This window comes from Sorex araneus, chromosome 4 (assembly GCF_027595985.1).
Source record: "Sorex araneus isolate mSorAra2 chromosome 4, mSorAra2.pri, whole genome shotgun sequence".
NCBI lineage: Eukaryota > Metazoa > Chordata > Mammalia > Eulipotyphla > Soricidae > Sorex > Sorex araneus.
The window spans coordinates 158508338-158528920 of NC_073305.1; the positions used below are offsets into that span (position 1 = coordinate 158508338).

A 20583-nucleotide genomic window follows, 5' to 3' on the forward strand; every position below is an offset into this window, starting at 1 on the left:
TTTCTGTGACAGACGTCACTCACAATAGGAGGCATAGTATGCAGGTATGATAATATAGTGGGTCATGCACGTGCCTTACACATGGCTTACCAGGTTAAATCCCAGGTACCCAAGGTGGAATACAGCTGAGGAATACAGGCAACTAAATACAAGATGTCTAAATACCTAACACTCAACTAGAAAAATTCCAAGAAGCACTGTGCTCAGAATAACAAAAACCAAAGACAAACAGAATATTGAGAGGAGCAAGATGAAAAAAAACTTATATACAATGAAAATCCCATAAGATTTTTAGCATATCAAATAAAACTCTATAAGCCAGAAGAGAATGGAAGGATGTAATAAATACACACACACACACATGCACACACACATGTGCCAAAAAACTGTCATAGAAAAAACACTTCAGTAATATCTTATCCAGCTAGATTATCATTCAGATTTGAAGGAACAATATAGAGCTTAGGCACTGGCAAGAGTTTAGCCTTAAAGGAGGTTCTCTAAAGGACAGGACAAACTTCCCAGAACTTAGCATCTGGTATGGCACTTGCTCATAGTGCTTATGGTTATCTTCTACTAGATTAAGAAAGGTGTGATTACTCCTAGTTTGTTAAGGGATTTTATACATTTAATGAAGTAAGATCTCATTTATAGTGAGTGTTCTATGTCTTGTCAGATTTTTTGCATTAGTATATATATTCTAGTTATGGTTGTAATACTGCAATAGAGAGTGAAGGTGGAAAAGGGTAGGAGCTCTTTGGAGATATCCTCTATTGGACGCATGCAGCTCCTGTCTTTAGAGTGGTTATTCCTAGTTTTATTTTATTTGGTTTTTGCATCACACCCACTATAGTCAGGGATTACTCCTGACTCAGTGCTCAGGGATCATTCCTGGCAGGGCTTGGGCGACCATATGGAGTGCTGAGGATTGACCCTAAGTTGAACACGTGCAAGGCAAACAAGTGCCTTACCTGCTCTACTATCTCTCCAGATGCCTTGTTATTCCTACTTTTATTATTTATTAGTATTTATTATCATTTATTATTATTTGGGCTGGAGCGATAGCACAGCGGGTAATGCATTGCCTTGCATGAGGCCGACCCAGGTTTGATTCCTCTGTCCCTCTCAGAGAGCCCAGCAAGCTACCAAGAGTATCCCGCACGCATGGCAGAGCCTGGCAAGCTACCTGTGGCTTATTCGATATGCCAAAAACAGTAACAAGTCTCACAATGGAGACATTACTGGTGCCTGCTTGAGCAAGTCAATGAACAACGGGACAACAGTGCTACAGATATATTATTAAATCTTCTATTATTAATGCTGCATAACACTTAAGCAGTATCAGCAATGTAATATTTTCTAATATAAAGCAATATAACCTTTTAGGATAAAAACACACTTTGTACTCTTCTAGGCCATTTAGATTTTCCCTTTACATTTTTTAAACTATTTTTTAAGTCAGTGGGCCCCCACTAGTGGCTTATGTGAGGTGGAGAGGAGAGAGACGGTTACTTTTTCCCTATCTGCCTCTGCCAACCCCGGGACCTGTTGGGAGACTAGGACTCGGAATAGAGCAAGGATTTGCTCTTTGCAGGAAAGGAGAGTCATCCTAGGCCTGACCCAGGATTTATAGGTTCTTGTCTTCCTCACAGAAAGCAATTTCAGAAGTAGACAAGCAGTGAAGTAAAAGCAGATTTTATTAGGAGGTTTTTAGGAAGGGGAAGGAGAGAGAGAAAGTGAGAGTGAGAGTAACACACTCAAGAGAAAATGTGGGCTTCTCTAAAGGCAAAGTGAGCCCCTACAAACACCCCAGCATTAAATATGAAATTACACATCTTGAGAGATGCCAATGGCCTATGTACCCGGGAGCCACATGTGCTCGACTGCATGGGCACAAGCAGCACATGGACTCGGACAGCATATGTACGCCCTTCCTTTGTTCAAGGTGGTTTTTGTAGGTTCTCTCCAACCTGCCCCATAGGGATCTTTCCAGCTAGGTAAGAGTCTGTTGCTAGGGTGGTTGCCAGGGGGGTAGAGTTGGGAGAGGTAGATGGTCCTCTTTGAAATTCTTTTCTTTGCCTTTGGTTCCTGCTGGAGCTTCTCTTGGAGGGGGTCCAGCCTACTCTGGGTCTGTAACTGGCACCAGGTGAGGATCGTATCAGGCCTTGGTTCCTGTGTTTGCAGCCTTGGCCTTATTGGTTTTATTTAGTTTTATTACATCCTAGTAATTCCATTGCCATGGGGACCTTACCTGTCTCCTTGCCTACATTATTTTTATTCTTACTAAAATTTACAATTCTAAAATTCGCCTATTTTATGTAACTCTAAAATTTAGTAACACAGAATTTTACATTTTCTACTATTTTGGGGTGTTAGTCTCCTATTCTGTTACTTTATATCCCACAGATGAGTGCAATCTTTCTATGTCTGTCTCTTTCTTTCTGACTCATTTCACTCAGCATGATACTTTCCATGTTGATCCACTTATATGCAAATTTCATGACTTCATGTTTTCTGACAGCTACATAGTATTCCATTGTGTAAATATACCAGAGTTTCTTTAGCCAATCATCTGTTTTCAGGCACTCTGGTTTTTTCCATATTGTGGCTATTGTAAACAGAGCGGGAATGAACATGGAAATGCAGATGTCATCTCTACTATACCTTTTTGCCTCTCCGGGATATATTCCCAGGAGTGGTATTGCTGGGTCAAATGGGAGCTCAATTTCTAATACTTTGAGAATCATCCATACTGTTTTCCAAAAGGGCTGAACCAGTCGGCATTCCCACCAGCAGTGAATGAGAATCCCTTTCTCCCCATATCCACGCCAACACCGGTTTCTTTCTTTCTTTCTTTCTTTCTTTCTTTCTTTCTTTCTTTCTTTCTTTCTTTCTTTCTTTCTTTCTTTCTTTCTTTCTTTCTTTCTTTCTTTCTTTCTTTCTTTCTTTCTTTCTTTCTTTCTTTCTTTCTTTCTTTCTTTCTTTCTCTTTCTTTCTTTCTTTCTTTCTTTCTTTTCTTTCTTTCTTTCTTTTCCTCTTTCTTTCTTTCTTTTCCTCTTTCTTTCTTTCTTTTCCTCTTTCTTTCTTTCTTTCTTTCTTTCTTTCTTTCTTTCTTTCTTTCTTTCTTTCTTTCTTTCTTTCTTTCTTTCTATTGAATTACCATGTGGAAAGTTACAAAGCATTCAGGCTTAAGTCTCAGTTATACAGTGATCGAACATCTATCCCCTCACCAGTGCACATATTTCACCACCAAGAACCCCAGTATACCTCCCCTCCCACCCCCATCCCCCCGCCTTTGTAGCTCATAATTTTCACTTTACTTTCTCTTTACTTTGATTGCATTCAATATTTCCACAAAAAACTCACTATTATTGTTTGGAGTTTTCTCCCCCCCAAAATCAGACCTGCTAAAAAGAATGTGTTTGATAATTTGTTTTCCATTGCTGAGAATGAAGAGGTATCATGGCTGCATGGTTTTGGATTTCTGTATTTTAATATTTTAGTAAGTAAGTCCAGGAAAATTTCTGCCCGAAACTGCATCATTGCAAGCTCGTACCTCTCTTTAGTGGTCTTTGTAATATGGCGATCGCCACGCCTTCTCCCCCCCCCCGCCCCGCCGCCCACCGGAAAGAAAAAGTCAAGAGAGAAAAACCTTTCCCCTCCTGGGGCCGCATGGGGCCATGGCTTAGTTCACAGTTTAGAGACATTTCTGCAAGAAGCTGCTAGTACCAAAAATAGTTTAACTGGCTTCCGGGATCATGGTCATTCAGCAACAGAGAGGCCACACACGTGCGGCCACTTGGGTCACGTCTCAGCAAAGAGCCGCTTTTGTTCTTTTGGATGTGGGCCAGTCTCTGTGATGTGAGATGTTATCTCATTGTTTTGATCTGCATCTCCCTGATGATTAGTTTCTGTTCATTTAATTTCCCCATTTTCTGATGAAGTTGGATGTTTTCTTCTTGTAGAATTCAACCAGTGCCTTGTATATCTTTGATATCAACCCCGTATCAGATGGGTATTGAGTGAATATCTTTTCCCATTCTGTTGACTGTCTTTGTTTGCCCCACGGCCTGGAAGCCAGCCTCACATGCTGGGGGAAAAGGCAGGTCAGAAAGAGAAGGGAACACCAAGTAAAGGGTTTTGGGAGGAATGGCTAGGGATGGAAGATGCGTGCCGAAAGTAGACTATAGATCGAACACTATGGCCACTCAATACCTCTATTGCAAACCACAACACCCCAAAGGAGCACTGTAGCACTGTAGCACTGCCATCCCATTGTACATCAATTTGCTTGAGCGGGCACCAGTAATGTTTCCATTGTGAGACTTATTGTTATTGTTTATGTCATATTGAATATGCCACGGGCAGCTTGCCAGGGTCTGCCGTGAGGGGGATGGGGAGCAACTCTCTGTAGCTTGCAGGGCTCTCCAAGAGGGATGGAGGAATCAAAACCGGGTCATCCACACGCAAGGCAAATGCCCTACCCGCTGTGCTATCGCTCTAGTCCACCCAAAAGGAGAGAGAGAACAAAAGGGAATGCCCTGCCATAGAAGTGGGAAGGGGTGTGGGGGAGACAGGCTGGGGGTGGTGGGAGGGACCTTGGGATCATCGGTGGTGGAGAATGGTAGGTAAAGGATGATGTTTCATTTAGATTAAGTGTTAGGCTTAGGCATCATTCTGATAAGGTTATGAAAGGATTAGGGCTAGGGCAATTAGAAAGGCTGGGGGTAGGTTTGAAAAATATTGGGGTTAGGTCTGTCTAGGTTCAAACTTAGAAATATGTTATGATTGGTGTGAACATTACACTTGGCTTATTGGTAAGTGAAGTTACTATAGGGCTAGGTTTAGGGTTAAAATTAGGAATAGAGTTAGGGTTAGAATTTTAACAGGATTAGGGTCTCAGTTTGGGTATGTTTAAAATGAAAAATCAACGTTAGGTATAGGGTGACTGTTTCATTTAGACTAATTTGTGTCACTATACAAAGTAAGGTTGTTATAGGGTTAGGGTGACAGATTTAGGAATTGAGATAAGGCTCATATTAAGTTTAGGACTTACTTAGATTTGATTATGTTCAACCTTGAAAATGAAAGCCATAGGGAAGTGGTTAAACTTAAGCTAACTAATAGTTTTAGGTCTAGATTTGGGTCACGTTAGTACAGGATTAGGGCAAGGATGAGCAGAAGGGCTAAGGTAAGGGTGAAGTTTAGCCATGTGCAGAGTTAAATATCAAATCTATACTTTTAACAACTGTTAAATTGAGGCTAATTTGTAGATTTAGGCCTAGGCTAGGATAAAGTTTATACAGGCATAGAGTTAGGGCTACCATTAGGGGTAAGGTTAGTGTTTGGATTTTTGATGGGGTTAGGCTTGTGGATTGGAAATGTTTAAAGTGAAAAACCAATCAAAGATATGGACAAATGTTCAATTTCTGCTGGTTTGTAGCAGTAGGATTAAACTAGGGTAAGATTGCAGAAGGACTGGGATATGTGTTACAGTTAGATTATATAAGTATGTGTTATATTAGGGTTATGTTCGGTTATATATGTATATATACATATATATATACATATATATATGTTGCTTCTATTCAACTAAGAACATGAAAGTTGGGTATAGGAGGATGGTTAAATTTAGGCTATCTGGTAGGTTAGGCCTATATTTGGGTAAGATTTTTTTAGAGTTTTGGCTAGGATTTAGCAGGAGGGCTGGGTTAGTTTAGGTTTTGTGAAATGATTAGTGGCTAAGTTTGATTACTTTCAGAACTAAAAACCAAACTCTGCCCTGTATGCATAGGGAAATTATTAAATTTAGCCAAACTTAGACTAATCCATAATCATACACACAAATAAATACTATCACCACTTGGATTAATTTATTTTCAAGCTCATCTCAGGTATCTCTCATGGGTAGTTTATTCAAAGATAGATAGTATTCAGCTTTTTTTATGGAATGAAATATATATACATCTGACTGAAACCAGAGATATGTATGTATATGCATATATATTTTTACTATGTATGTTCACATATAGACACATAAGTCAAACTTTAAACTTCACAGTATATCATAGTAACATATCCTCCAGCTGTCATTCTTATCTGTCTTTATCTTTCACTTTCAACCCTATGCCTAATTTTTTATCATGTCAGGTTAAAAAATTATAAAAAAAGTGTGTGGGACCCAGGGCCAAGATGTCCAAGACTGCTCGGATCAGGACCGGGCCTCTTCCACCCAGATCCCCCATTTTCCAGTCGCTAGGCAGTCACACCCAGAGACTGCCCCCAGCCATGAAATCCCATCAACAGCCAACATCCAGAGACTATAAAACCAAGCTCCCAAAAGAAAGTGATGCAGTCTCTTGCCCCAGCACGTGGCTATCTTCACCAGGGACCCTTGGAAGGGATGGGCTGCGTTTCCCTCCCTGCCCCAAGCAGAGCCTCGACAATTGAGGACCTCTGGAACCCAGCCACAGCCATGCTCAGGGCCACTCTCCACACATTCGGATGAGCCTCACGCATGGGGGAGCCAGCTCAGGGCTGAGATCTCCAAGGCTGTTCTGATCAGGACTGGGCCTCTTCCACCCAGATCCCCCATTTTCCATATGCTAGACAGTCATACCCAGAAACTGCCCCCCCCCCCGCCCCGGCACTGTATAATCCCATCAATGGCCAACATCCAGAGACTATAAAACCAAGCTCCTGGGAGCTTGCAGTCATCTAATAGCCATCTAATTAGACAATTAATAGCCCAGTTCTCCCTCTTGGAGAACCTGACAAGTTACTGAGAGTCTATTGCTCGCTCGGGAGAGCCTGGGAAGCTCCCCGTGGCATATTCATATTCTAACTACAGTAACATATATATATATACATACCTCTCAGAGAGCCCAGCAAGCTACTGAGAGTATCCCACCTGCACAGCAGAGCCTGGCAAGCTACCCGTGTCATATTGGATATGCCAAAAACAGTAATGATAGGTCTTATTCCCTTGACCCTGAAAGAGCCTCTAATTGTTGAGAAAGACAAGTAAGGAGAGGCTGCTAAAATCTCAGGGCTAAGTGTAATAGATACATTACTGGTGCCCACTCTAGTAAATTGACAAACAATGGAATGAGAATGATCCAGCGATAAAGAAATAAGGCCCATACCAATTATGATTAGAAGTTGATGACTCACAATGGTTACATTTTGGATTGACTTATATAAATCCTTGGCTTTTTGCACCTAAGTATTCTATTGTGTATTTTATTTTACTGCTATCTTTGTTAAGTTTTTTCACACTTATCTATTCGTTGAGAGTAAGACCATAAAAGGAATCCCGGTAATGTTGATCCTTCAAATTTTCCTTGAAAATGAATGCAAAAAATATCTTTTGCATGGTTGGAAAACTGAAACTAGCTATTTAAGGTTTAGACTAAATCTATTCTAGATTTATTCAAACCACTGACCTTTTTTTTTTTTTTTTTTTTTTTTTTTTTTTGCTTTTTGGGTCACACCCGGCAATGCACAGGAGTCATTCCTGGCTCATGCACTCAGGAATTACCCCTGGCGATGCTGAGGGGGACCATATGGGATGCTGGGATTCGAACTCGGGTCGGCCGCGTGCAAGGCAAACGCCCTACCCGCTGTGCTATCTCTCCAGCCCCAACCACTGACTTTTTAATTTGTAAATATTTTCAAAAGATATTGTGCTTAAAGAACCCCCATTTCATTATGAAGCATTTACTTCTTTGAATTGGGCATAATTTTGGTTGTTTTCGTCAAGGTCACTTTTTGTCCTGTTTGTGCTTAATTTATACTTGGCTCAAAATACATCTCTGAATTGATTATTCTCTGAATTGATATTTCTTATATTCCCATCTTTAAATAAGTATTTGTTATGCAATTATACTTGTTGGCCCAGTTCTGGGTCCTTAGTAGTCTTCCACAATGGATCATTTCATTGCTTTTGCTACTACAAAGTTGTAACCTATTTATTGTTCTGCAAGATTATTTTGCTATTTTAAAATCCTCCAAATTAACTGTCTTAAGAATGTATAAAGGAACTTTTTATTTCTTAATGATAGTTTGATTCTCTGATATATTCAAAAATAGGACAGAACTAAACTGAAAAGATTTACATAAATGAAAGAAAAAGTATATAATGAGCTGGGAAAAGTGCTTGCCTTGAATATAACCAACCTGGATTCAGTCTCTGGCACCAATTATGGTATCCTGAGCAGTGCCACAAGTAATCCTTGAACAGAACTGGGTGCAGCACTGCCAAAAAAATTTATTTGTGCCTGGCATTAGACAGAGGTCAGGGGAGGGTGGGAAAGGGGGGATACCCAGGATATCAGTGGTGGAGAATGTGCCCTGGTGGAAGGATGGGTGTTTGATCATTGTGAGATTATAACCTAAACATGAAAGCTTGTAACTATCTCTCAGTGATTCAATAAAATTTTAAAAAAATTAAAAATAAAAAATGAAAACAAATTTATATATAACTAATTTATTAATTATACATTTATCAAAAAGTAGACCTGAGAGAGTTTTTTTTAATAATCTGTAAGAAGAGATTTTGCGCGAGCGTGTGTGTGTGTGTGTTCTAAAAGTTGCACTTTCTGAAACAAGAATGTCGTGTACTTTTGTTTCTTCTATGGTGTCCATAGCCTGTTGTGTGTTTTGGCTTTCTTTAATGAATATTTTATTTTTCACACATATAAAAATAACACTTAATGGAAACTTGTCATGGTTGATATTGATGCTTTTTGATGTCAAATGGCACCAGCAAGCTGTTTAAAAGACAACCATAAATTTTCACAGCCACAAAGGCAGCAAAATTCAGGCTTCAGGACATTTGTGTTTGCATCACATCTGTGTGTCAGCTGTAGAAGAATAATTAAAATGATTCTCACTTCCTTATTAATTTTTTTTCATTTACTAACAATGCAGCTTCTTTTCTATATGCACTTGCCAACAATACAAGGAAACAAAGATAATCAATGAGTTGAACAATTCTAAATATATCTCTTTTTTATTTATTTGGGGGAATTGCTGGAAAATATGTGAAATCTAATAAATTTTGGAAATGTGAATGGTTTTCAAGAAATAGTTTCCTAGGTAAAAACAACAGTAGAGCAGAGAATGAAAATTTTGAAAATCAGAAGATTTGACTAGGTTTTATTTTCTCTTATAAAAACAAAAGTTATAGAAGGTTGACCTAAATTCAGTAGTTAAGCCCTTTTCCCTATAGAGATAACTTTTCAAGGAACCTTGAAGCAATTTGGAAGATATTTATCCCATAACTAATTTTCCTAAGAGTTTTATGGAAATGTTAACCTTCCAAAAGTGAGGTAAATGCCAGTGTTTTTCCCTAACTATTTATACATATATATGTATATATATATATATATATATATATATATATACTGGACACATATGAGTGATTGTATATACATATAAGTATAAATGTACATACAATATATATGATATATTTATTTTTAATAAAGCAAATTTGAGAGAGGAAAATGGACAGTTTATTTTGCTGTTTCTTTTCTCTGTTCCTAGACCCTATCAAAACATCCTTCTCTGCTGACTCTTTAAATATTGGCAAATTACTTAGCAACAAGAACATATATTTGGGGTGTACTTTTTAGTTACCACATCAGTGTCAGGGATAAGAAATATTATCAGGTATGTACCGTCCAAAAATACCACATTATCAAAAAAAAATAATATTGCATCAAGTAGGTCAAACATTCATTAATGTCTGGGGTAACAGCAGTCACAGACTAATGTCAAGAAAAAGTGGGTCTGGCACAGCATAGAGAAAAGCACTTTGTCTACAGTAGACCAAACACTAAAGTTTGGGACTGGAAGAGGAAATTGCTTCCTTTGTGGGGTTTTTAGAAATCTTTAAGCATTCATTCATTCCACAAATATTTGTTAACTGTCTACTACATTAAGTACAACATAGTTGGGACAGGAGGCAGAATGGGGAGATGTTGTTCAATCAGCATAAAGTTTCATTTATATGAGATGAGTAGTTCTAAATATCTATTACAGCATTGTGCCTATAGTGAACAATGTGCCTATAGTTAATGCTCAAACATTTGCTAAGAAGAAGGGGTTGGAGCAATATTACAGTACAACAATACAATAGTTCAATAGTACAGTGTTTGCCTTGCATGAAGCCAACTTGGGTTCCATCCCCTGCATCCCATATGGTCCCTTGAACCCATGAGGAGTGATCCCAGAGCTCAGAATCAAAAGTAAACCCTGAGCACCACCAGGTATGGCCCCCAAACAAAACAAAAAAAAAACAAAAGAAAAATTTTTGAGAGGGTAGATCTCATACGAAGTATTTTTACCATTAAAAATGTAAACATAGAGGTAGTGGGAGGTTGGGAAAGGAGGGGGGTACACCCAGGATATTGGTGGTGAGGAATGTGCACTAGTGAAGGGATGAGTGTTTGATTACTGTGACATTGTAACCCAAACACGAAAGCTTGTAACTATCTTATGGTGATTCAATAAAATTTAAAAAATTTTTAAAAATGTAAACAGAGGGGATGGGCAGGAGGGGAGGGGAAAAGACATGTAAACACATTCACACACACACAAAAAAAAAACCCTCAAAGAAACACAAGGAAAATTAAGGAGGCCTTGTAAACTCTAAGACCTTGATTGTGGTAATTATTTCATGGTATTTTCACATATTCAAACTCCCAATTTGTACACTTTAAGGATGAGCAGTTTTTTGAATGCTAATAAAACCTTGATCAATCAAAAGAAAAGAGACACCATTCTGGGCATTGGGATATAACACTAAAAACAAGTCTCTTTGCATGAGTCTTTCTATCTGGGAGAGAAAAATAAAAATAAAAGAATGTATGATATGCTTCCATTAATTTAATATACCAAAAGTTTAAAACTTATCAAAATTAGTATCACAAGCATTGGCACTTAAAATAACATTTAGTCAATAGTTATAGAAGACATTAACTTAAATAGTACACAAATAAGTTCAAAGGTTATATTTATGCCCCTTAGAGGCTACCTCATGTGGAACATCTAATAGGTATGCAAGGTGAATTTGAGATTAATTATTGGTATTATACTATGTGAGGTTACAATTAAAGAAGGACTAGAAGGTAATATGTAGATTATCTAACTGTTCCATGGGTTACAAATCAATTTATTCAAATTTTCTTCAACAAAGAAGTATTTGTTAAAACCAGAAAATTTCAATACTAATTTCCTTTAGTCAGTTTTTATAAAAACTCTAAGGTCATCTTACAACACTGTATTGTAGCAGAGCCAGATGTTGGCATGAAGAAGGTCCATGCCTGCCTTGGACTAAGCCTCCATTCGAAGAAAGATCACTATTGCTCTGATTAATGCTATTTTGTGTACAGAAAAAATAATCTCCAATGTTTGAATGCATTTTTATATTATGAAAGTGAAAAAACAGAAAACAGATTGTAGTTGGATCTCATACGAACCTCATATTCAGTCTTTCCATCCATGGCTATTCATCCATGCTTCATGTATGATCTCACATATTCAGACAATAAAAAATGGTGAGCCTATTTAAAATTCCTGAAAAATAAAAGGATATCACAATACATCACTCTGTGGTTAGATTTTTGTATAACTTGATGTCTCTGGTAGTACTTAGAGACTAGGGATGCTGTTCATATGGTCCCATGTCAATCAATCCATCAACTATATTGTGTTCCCTGTGAATCTCATTGGCACAGTGAGGGAGCTTATTAAAATAAGGCTGTAAGTAGGAAAGGAATAGAAGATGTAGGTATCTATATTAACTAAAAATATGTCACCTGAATCCACCATAGAATAGCTCTTAAAATAGTAAATTTATTTGCTATCTCATAGTGGATTGCAGGGTCTCAAGTGGATGAGGAAAAAAAATTGATTGGAATGAAGAATAAAGAAGAGAAGGGGAAATTAAGGAGACTCATCAACTCTAGGAGGGCATGTGTAGTTGGTATGTAAATTAATGGGTTTTTGATATTCAAGGATGTCTTCGGGAGACAAATTTCACTGAAGAACAACTCACTATAATGGTAGGTAGCAATCAAAGTGGAGTGAACAAAACTTTTCTCTTTCTAGATTTTAGAGAGACCACCCTCTTGGTGTTATATGAACTGGCAAATTTTCAATTTTCAAATGAACACTTAGTAACATAGATAGAGTTGGTGTTCATAAATTAACCTAACAAGAAAAAAAAATGAAAGCATAAAACTTAGAAGCCAGCAGAGTCCTTCCGAGATTGAAGGATGAGTAAACAAATAATAGGAATGAACTGAAGACATCTCCCCAAGCCACATAGTACTTTCTGGACATTCTCAAAGACTCAACTCCTTGTCTTCTACAGGAAGGGGATACGATGCTTGCCAGTAAAACAACTTGCTCTGCACTTTATGAGACCCCTGTTCCTTTCCAGAGGGTCCAGATCTGTGCTAAAAAGGCACAAGGGAAAGTAAATGGTTTGGAAAGAAAAGTTGTTGATGTCTCTTTTCCCCAAAGGTACTTCAAGCAGTAAATGAACACACACAACCTGTGTTTATTTTCTTTTAAATATATTTTTGAAAATATTATGAGATCCAAAATATGTGTTTTTAATTTTGCTTGCCATTCCCTGGCCATGAGTGATGTATTTTATCCATATTCATAACCACGCACAAACTTTCTATTCATAGCTCACTCTAGAAAATATTCTAGTGGCAAGAAGGAATTTCCTTGTGTGGCCCACATATGGTACTCCTTTACCAGAGGCTTGGCTTCGGATCAATGTTTGCATTCCTCCAATGACTCGGGTTAAATGTAAAGGAATGAGGTATTTGGGTCTTCCTTCAAAAAACTAACTGCATTTACATATCCAGGGAGGATAGGACTGTGTGTTCATAAGCTCTTGCTAGCTTCAGGAATGTCTAACCCGACTTCCTGTCATAAATATTTTCTTTTAAAAAATTAAAAGAAGACCTTAGAAATATGCCAGTTTAAGTTCACCACCGACTCTTCCAATACCAGCCCCCTACTGCAGTGAGAAACCAGCACAGCTGTCTTGCGGGCCAGCACAGGAGGTCATGGACATCCCCCCATCCTCTTCATCCTCAATGTGAGGGAAAGTCATGCCCCCGGGGGGTTTCTTCTGGGTGGCAGAGGTAGCTGTAGGTGGCAACTCAGTGTGTGTGCACAGCTTGGGGAGGGACCATGTTTACTAAGGGATGACTTCAAAGCTGTCTCATGAGGAAAGTATCTGTCCCCGGGTCCACCTTTGCTCCAGAGAACAGGCTTTTAGTTAAGTTAGACATCTTGGTTGGATATTCCCCTTTTGAGTGAAGAATGCCAGATTATTTCCTTCTCACTTTGATGAGGCGACACAGGCTAATCACAGGTTCCCACCAGAGCCCAGGTTTCGAGGATACCTTGCAATGCATGCTTGTGGCCTGATTATCTGAGGTGTTCAAGCCTTTGAAAGTGAGTGAAGCTGTCCCCTGGATTCAAACAGTGAACCCGGGGCATTTCGATTTTCAGAGTTCTTTATCCAGTCATATCTTCCACTTGGCTTGCATTCCTAGGAGTTCCAGTGAACTCAAACTCAGAGGCTATGAAAATATATACAGGATAAAGGGGAAAAGAGGGCGTGAATTGTTCCCCTGAGCTCCAAAACCATAACTTTCTCCGGTTTCTTATTCCTGCCTTTCCTTGCTTGGCAGTCCCAGTGCAAATAAGATAGCCTCTTACTTCCTTTTCGTTTCCTTTACTGGAAATGTAAGCTCAACAGTCTGGAGAAACAAAGAAAAACAAAGTGATAAGTCCAAATCTACTAGGAAACAGCCGCAGGGCATCTTCCCCCTCCCACCCCATGCCCACTACTTTGATAGGTGATATGCCTCTGAAGAGAAAGAAGAATTTGGGCTTTTGAATCATAAAATTCTCAGATACAACTCTCAGGTTTCCCGCAATGTAACTCAGGAAGATTCTGTTTTTACTATTAAACTTGGATTCATTCATGTAAGAGTTGTTGCAATCGTTGTTTTTGTGGTTTTTGAACTTACTAGCATAAAGTTAATAACATAGACCCATGCCAGCTGTGTCAATAGAGGCCAAGCATTTATTGAATGGTCAATTCATTGATGACATTTCATAACTCTTTATAGATGAGGTGTCATTAATTATCATACACAACAGGTTTCAATGATTAATCTACATTCTCTATATACCAAGAACAACTACATCAAGAACTCTCATATTAAATAAAAACAAGATAGGCATGTGGTTAAGGAAAAGGTATTGGAACACTGTATGACTGAAACACAATCATGAACAACTTTGTAACTGTATCTCACATGATTCAATTAAAACAAATTTAAAAATTAAAAAAATTTTAAATCAGGATAGGGCTGAGGATGTGGTTCAAAGGGGGTAGAGATTGCTAAAAGTGCCTTCCAGCACAGCTGTTTATGGCCCTTATAATTATTTTGTTTTGTTTAGTTTTGTGGCCATATCTGATGGTGCACAGGACTTAATCCTGGCTCTCCACTCAGAGATCACTTGGGGGACCATATGAGGTGCTGGGGTCTGCCATAAGCAAGCCAAGCACTCTACCTGCTGTCCTATCTCTCTATCCTCAGGACCTATTTTTTTTAATAAATAAAAACTCAAGTTGAAGATAAACTCTGAAAAAAAAACAATTTAGGTTGGAATATCTCTCCAAAAAAAATGTCTGAATTCTGTTTACTCATCAAAAATATATATTCAATCATGAATCAAGAAAGATGAATGTATACTTCTCTGGGCGCTCTTTGTTATACAGAAGATAAAAGTCAGAATGAGAGAGATTTCTTCTTTGTCAAATAATCCAGATAACTAAATTATAATACAATTCCTAAATGTTGTTTGTGTGATATGCTTAAGGAAAGAAAGGAGAAGAGCTGTAAATATGTAGAGATTACAGATTACAGATGCGTGTTGTATTGGGAAAAGGAATATCATGAAAGTTTCTTTATGAAGAGAATTTTGATTGACTCTTGACTAATAGATATGATTTAATAGGTTTTGGTGGGGGCTGGTAGGAAGAGGGTCTATGGAGATAGGATATTCTAGTATGAGCAGAGACAAGAATATCAAAGATTATTAGATCTTCGAAGATGCCACAGTGAACTAAGATTGGGATATAATATACACTTTACTGATCTAGTAATTAAGGTGGAATAATTAGGTAGAGGAGTGGTTCATAAACTATTTGATGATGCACTAGGGAATTTTTAAGTGTTCTGACATCATAATCTTCTTGAGGAAAGCCAGTAAAATACACTATTAAGAGAACTACCACTTAGGTCATACTGACAGGAACACTAAATACTGATTAGAAGACAGAGACGAGACTGTTTTCTAAGAGCCAAGTATCTGAAGCATTTATGTTTCAAAGAAAGAGACCCCTAAATCACTGAAGACAAAATGCTCGGTAAGCTCTGTGCCCACTTGTGAAAGAGAGTGCCAAGAATTGAGGGGAAGAGTCAGGGATTTTATTCTACTTACAAAGCTAATAATTTAGTCTGTCATAGTTTCATGAATGCTAATAGTAGATACAAATCTCTTGGGTCAGAGGAAACATTTATTACTCATAGGACAAAAAATAGTCTGATTGGGCTGGAGCAATAGCACAGCAGGTAGGGTGTTTGCCTTGCACGAGGCCGACCCAGGTTCGATTTCCAGCATCCCATAGGGTCCCCCAGCACCACCAGGAATAATTCCTGAGTGCAGAGCCAGGAGTAACCCCTGTGTATCGCTGGGTGTGACCCGAAAAGCAAAAAAAAAAAAGTCTGATAGTTTTATTTATTTGTATTAGTCCCATGAGCCTCCATGTACATAAGGTGACACAAAGAATGGCCATATAACAGATGTACGCACAGTAGATTGCATTCGAGGAAAACGATATGGGATATTCCCTGAGATATGGGAACCCAATATTATCATGAGGATTAGCCATGTTTCCCCTTTTCTATAGGAGGAGACACCCTCTTCATCTTCCAAGACTCTAAGAAAGTCAGAATTTTGTGAGGGATGTAGCTCAGTGTTCGAGTGCCTGAGCTTGTTCCGTGCCCTAGATTCTACACACAATATCACAAAACAAAAATTTTAATTTTTAAAAAAAGAATTTTGTTTCAGAGGGAATACTAACTCTTCCAAGGCTCTCCACTCTACATTCCTAAAAAAGATTACCTGGAGCAACAGACACTCAGGGTTTAGTTGGAAGATGTGCAGCTATATACGACAGTCATGGAGAGTCATAACTAGCAACACACCAGGAAAAGAAAGAAAATAAACTGGTTTCCAGATTTGTGGAACAAGATAGTGGGTGAAGAACTTCAGAAAGAGCACAGAATGTAGTCTTGCTTCATAACTTCAAAACTGAAATAAAAAAGAACATATAAATTAAACTTCCAATATCAGAAGGTAGGAATAGCAATCTTATAGGGCAATTTTTTGCCCAAAGTTCACAAAAATTTTAGAGTTCTCTAATTTTATTGATAAATCTCCTTAACCAGAATAGTCCTTTATTGAAGACATTCAAAACAGTTCCCAAAGTTGAAACATGATTGACTTTGAATATTGCGATATGACACTTGTCCTTGGGTCTTCTATGGGCAATCAGAGAGGGTAAGAAAATGATGACAGCAAAAGATTCTAAATTTTCAGTTCCTATTATTCATCTTTCTAATGAACCATAAGTTTCTTTAGTTTCTTGCATCTAGGTAGATTAATTTTATTGCTCTGCATATTTATCTTTCTCTTAGCCCCAGTTTTATTGTCAAATTAACCAGAAATACACTTAAATTTATGTATTTAGAAGTACGTTTGCTCTCCATACCCTATAACTTTGGATGACATTCAATAGGTCAAATTATGTTTAGAAATTAAGTAGAATGATTCAAGAAGTTTCTACAAGCAAGACTTAGAAAACTATTATGTACCTTCAATAGTTTAATCTTAGAAGAACATAATTTTCCAATACCAAATAAACAAATCACTCATCTATTCCCCCCCCCCTTTTTAAGGTCATTAATGGTTTTCACTGCTTAATGGAACACTAAGTTATTTAGTAAAGAAAATAATGATGTCACTCTATTAATCTACAGATAAAGTATAATATTTAGGTTTTCTGAGTTTTAACAGCCTAATTAGCTTTTGTCTTGCTGTTAGTTTTTTTTTAAAGATATAATCTATTTATGTATGTCAATGATTTGCAGTTGCCATAGCCTACCTACTCTACAAGTCTTATATTACTTTAAACATTACAACATGGTAAAGTGATTTGGGGCATTACAAAGTGAACAATTAGTGACTTTGTACACCATCCATTGACTTAAATTCAAATATTCAATGTGTTAAATGAGATGATAAATTAAAAAAATGTGGACAGAAAAGCAGATTCAAATATTTAGATAGCTGATTAGGCAATTTGGAGGAGGTTTATGGAGGCAAGCCAAGATTTTGTTAATTTTTTTTTTTAAAGATAAATCAGGGACTGGAGTGATAGCATAGTGGGTAGGGCGTTTGCCTTGCACGCGGGCGACCCACGTTCAAATCCCAGCATCCCATATGGTCCTCGGAGCACCGCCAGGAGTAATTCCTGAGTGCAGAGCCAGGAGTAACACCTGTGCAGAGCCAGGTGTGACCCAAAAACGAAAAAAAAAAGACTAAATCATTGTATTCATATGCAAAAGTTGTTATAGCAAAATACTACAAGCCAAAAGACTTAAAGAATTTAAATTTATTGTTTAACAATTCCGGAGATTAATTCAAAATAAAGAGACACCTGATCCTCTGGGACCAATGAGGCAGAATCTAATCCACATCTCTGTCCTTTTCTGATGATCTGAGGGAAACTTTTCATTCCTTGGCTTGTAGACATATCACCCTACTTCCTTCACTGTATCACTGTATCACTGTCATCACATTGATCAACGATTTGCTGGAACAGGAACCATTTATGTCTCCATTCGTCCTAGCCCAGAGATGTTAGCAGCCTCTTTTTACTCATCTTACCTCTTTTTACCTTCCCAACTGTGCTGCATTAAAGGCTCTTCAGGGTCAGGGGAATGAGACCCATCATTGTTACTGTATTTGGCATATGAATACACCACAGGGAGCTTGCCAGGCTCTCCTGTGTGGGCAGTAAACTCTCCATAGATTGCCAGGTTCTCCAAGAGGGAGAAATAGGCTTCTTCCTTATTTATGCCTTAATACAGACAAAGTTCTCTTTGTGTATCTTCCTATTGTCAAATTTCCTTTCGTGTTAAGCACCTGTCTTACTGAAAAAAAATTAACTCTGATGACTTCATTTTATCTTGATTTCTTCTGCAAACTCCCAATTTAAAGAAAGACAACACTCTATAATCTAGTAGAAATTAGGATTTCAATATGAGACTTTGGGCTATATAAATCAACCTATTAGAGCAACTATAATAACCATTCCCCCACTTTAACAATCAAACTTTTTTGATAAAGCACAACAATAAAAATACACCATTCACTCTTCGACAGAACTTACAACCTCTTTTAAATGGTATGGATTAGCCAATAAGGAACAAAAACACTCCAGTGAATTTGGTTGTTGGAAATAATTTACACCTCTGTCTTTATAATTTAGTTCATCATGCACAGTTTTTAAAATATAAATAGGAAGTAAAATTTCAACTGGTGTGTAAGGATAATTTGGTACATTATCACTCCTAGCTTCTATCTAGAATTTAAAACAGCAAGTAAAGAACACACACTATATTATGTGCTTAATTATAGATCCTTGCGCAGGGGCCATGCTAATCTTCTCTGTATCATTCCAATTTTAGTATATGTGCTGCCGAAGTGATGGGCTGAAGTAATGGCACAGCAGGTAGGGTGTTTATCTTGCATGCGGCCGACCTGGGTTCGATTCCTCCACCCCTCTCGGAGAGCCAACCAAGCTACCTCACCCGCCTGGCAGAGCCTGACAAGCTACCCATGGCATATCCGATATGCCAAAAACAGTAACAAGAAGTCTCACAATGGAGACATTACTGGTGCCCGCTGGAGAAAATCGATGAGCAATGGGATGACAGTGACAGTGATAGTGACAATTATAGATCAGAGTTCTCAGAACTGTTCTGAACACATCACATATGCTTAATAACTATCATTTTACTTTTTAAACACATAACAGATAACAGATAAAAGTTTTAAGCTCTTTCAACTAACACGGCTCCGTGACTCAGGACTGGGACAACTCCGCACCATGGGGGGGGGGGCACTGGAATGGGGCAGCGCCAGCCCAGCCTTCAGGTGGCCCCGGCCACCGGAAGTCACACCCTCAACCCACCCTCAGCGCCATCTTGCCACATTCAACAGAGAAGCCGGGCCTTCTGGTGAGCAACACGGCCAGAGAATGCTCCGGACCTGAGACGGCGCCAGCAACACCGGGGACCCAGACGGAGGAGGTACAGCCAGCACACCTTCTCCAGATGGAGCCCTGGTGACACTGAGCAGCAACTAACACGGCTCCGGGACACAGGACTGGGACAACTCCAAACTGCGCGGCCGCTAATGCGGCCGAGCGACCTTTTCTAAAAACTGAAAACATACAATCTTTTAATGGAAAACTAATTATCAAATGCTTCCTTGGTAGTAGGGCTGTCTTTCTTGGTGGGAAACTCTAACAACAATGGTGAGTTTGGTGTTGAAATATGGAACGTAATCAAGGTAAAGAGAAAATGAAGTGAAATTCATCAGTTATACAGTTGGGGATGGGGGGTGGGAGCGGGGGGTATACTGGGGGGTTTGGTGGTGGAATATGGGCACTGGTGAAGGGATGGGTGTTTGAATATTGTATAACTGAGACATAAACCTGAGAACTTTGTAACTTTCCACATGGTGATTCAATAAAAATTTTTTTAAAAAAAGTTTTAAGCTCTTTCTATTGGTTCAGAAAGTGTTTTGTAAAAGGAAGTGTTTGGTAAAGGAATTCAGATTGGGAAAGAAATAAAATTATTATTTGCCAATGACATAGTAATTCACATAGAAAACTTAGACTCAAAACCAACTTACTAAAAAAATTATAAATGCATGTAATATAATGGCAGGGAACAATATCAATATTTAAAAATCTATTACTTTTTATATGCAAATAATGAATTCAAAGAGAAAAAAAATCAAATTTCCCACCTACAGTTTTGGCTTTGTTTTGGGGCTATACCTAATGGTACTTAGTACTGGCTCTGAGCTCAGGGATCACTCCTGGCAGGTGTGAGTAAGCTGTATGCAAGGCGAGCACTTTACCCACTGTATTATCGCTCCTGACCCCTGTAGTAGTGATAAAAATAACTGGGAGTAGACTCAACAAAAAATTGTTAAAGACTTACATACATTGAAAGCTGTAGGATAACATAGCCTCAAGTAGTTTAGGTTTATTGGGAACTTTCCTCTGTGTTTATTTGTAACTTCCTTCTTAGTGTTCTGTTGACTTGTAAATATCGTTTTTCTCTTCTCCTTGAGTCCTTTGCATCAGTTTATTCAGAGCCATGTCCTTTTGTATGG

The 20583-nt window shown here is 38.3% G+C and overlaps 1 non-coding gene across 1 annotated transcript; it reads right to left on the minus strand.

Annotated features, from left to right (window-relative positions):
- Positions 1–18779: 18779 nt before the first annotated feature.
- Positions 18780–18888, minus strand: LOC129404567 (U6 spliceosomal RNA). Its single transcript, XR_008629961.1, has one exon. It is a non-coding gene; the product is annotated as a U6 spliceosomal RNA (small nuclear RNA).
- Positions 18889–20583: the final 1695 nt, after the last annotated feature.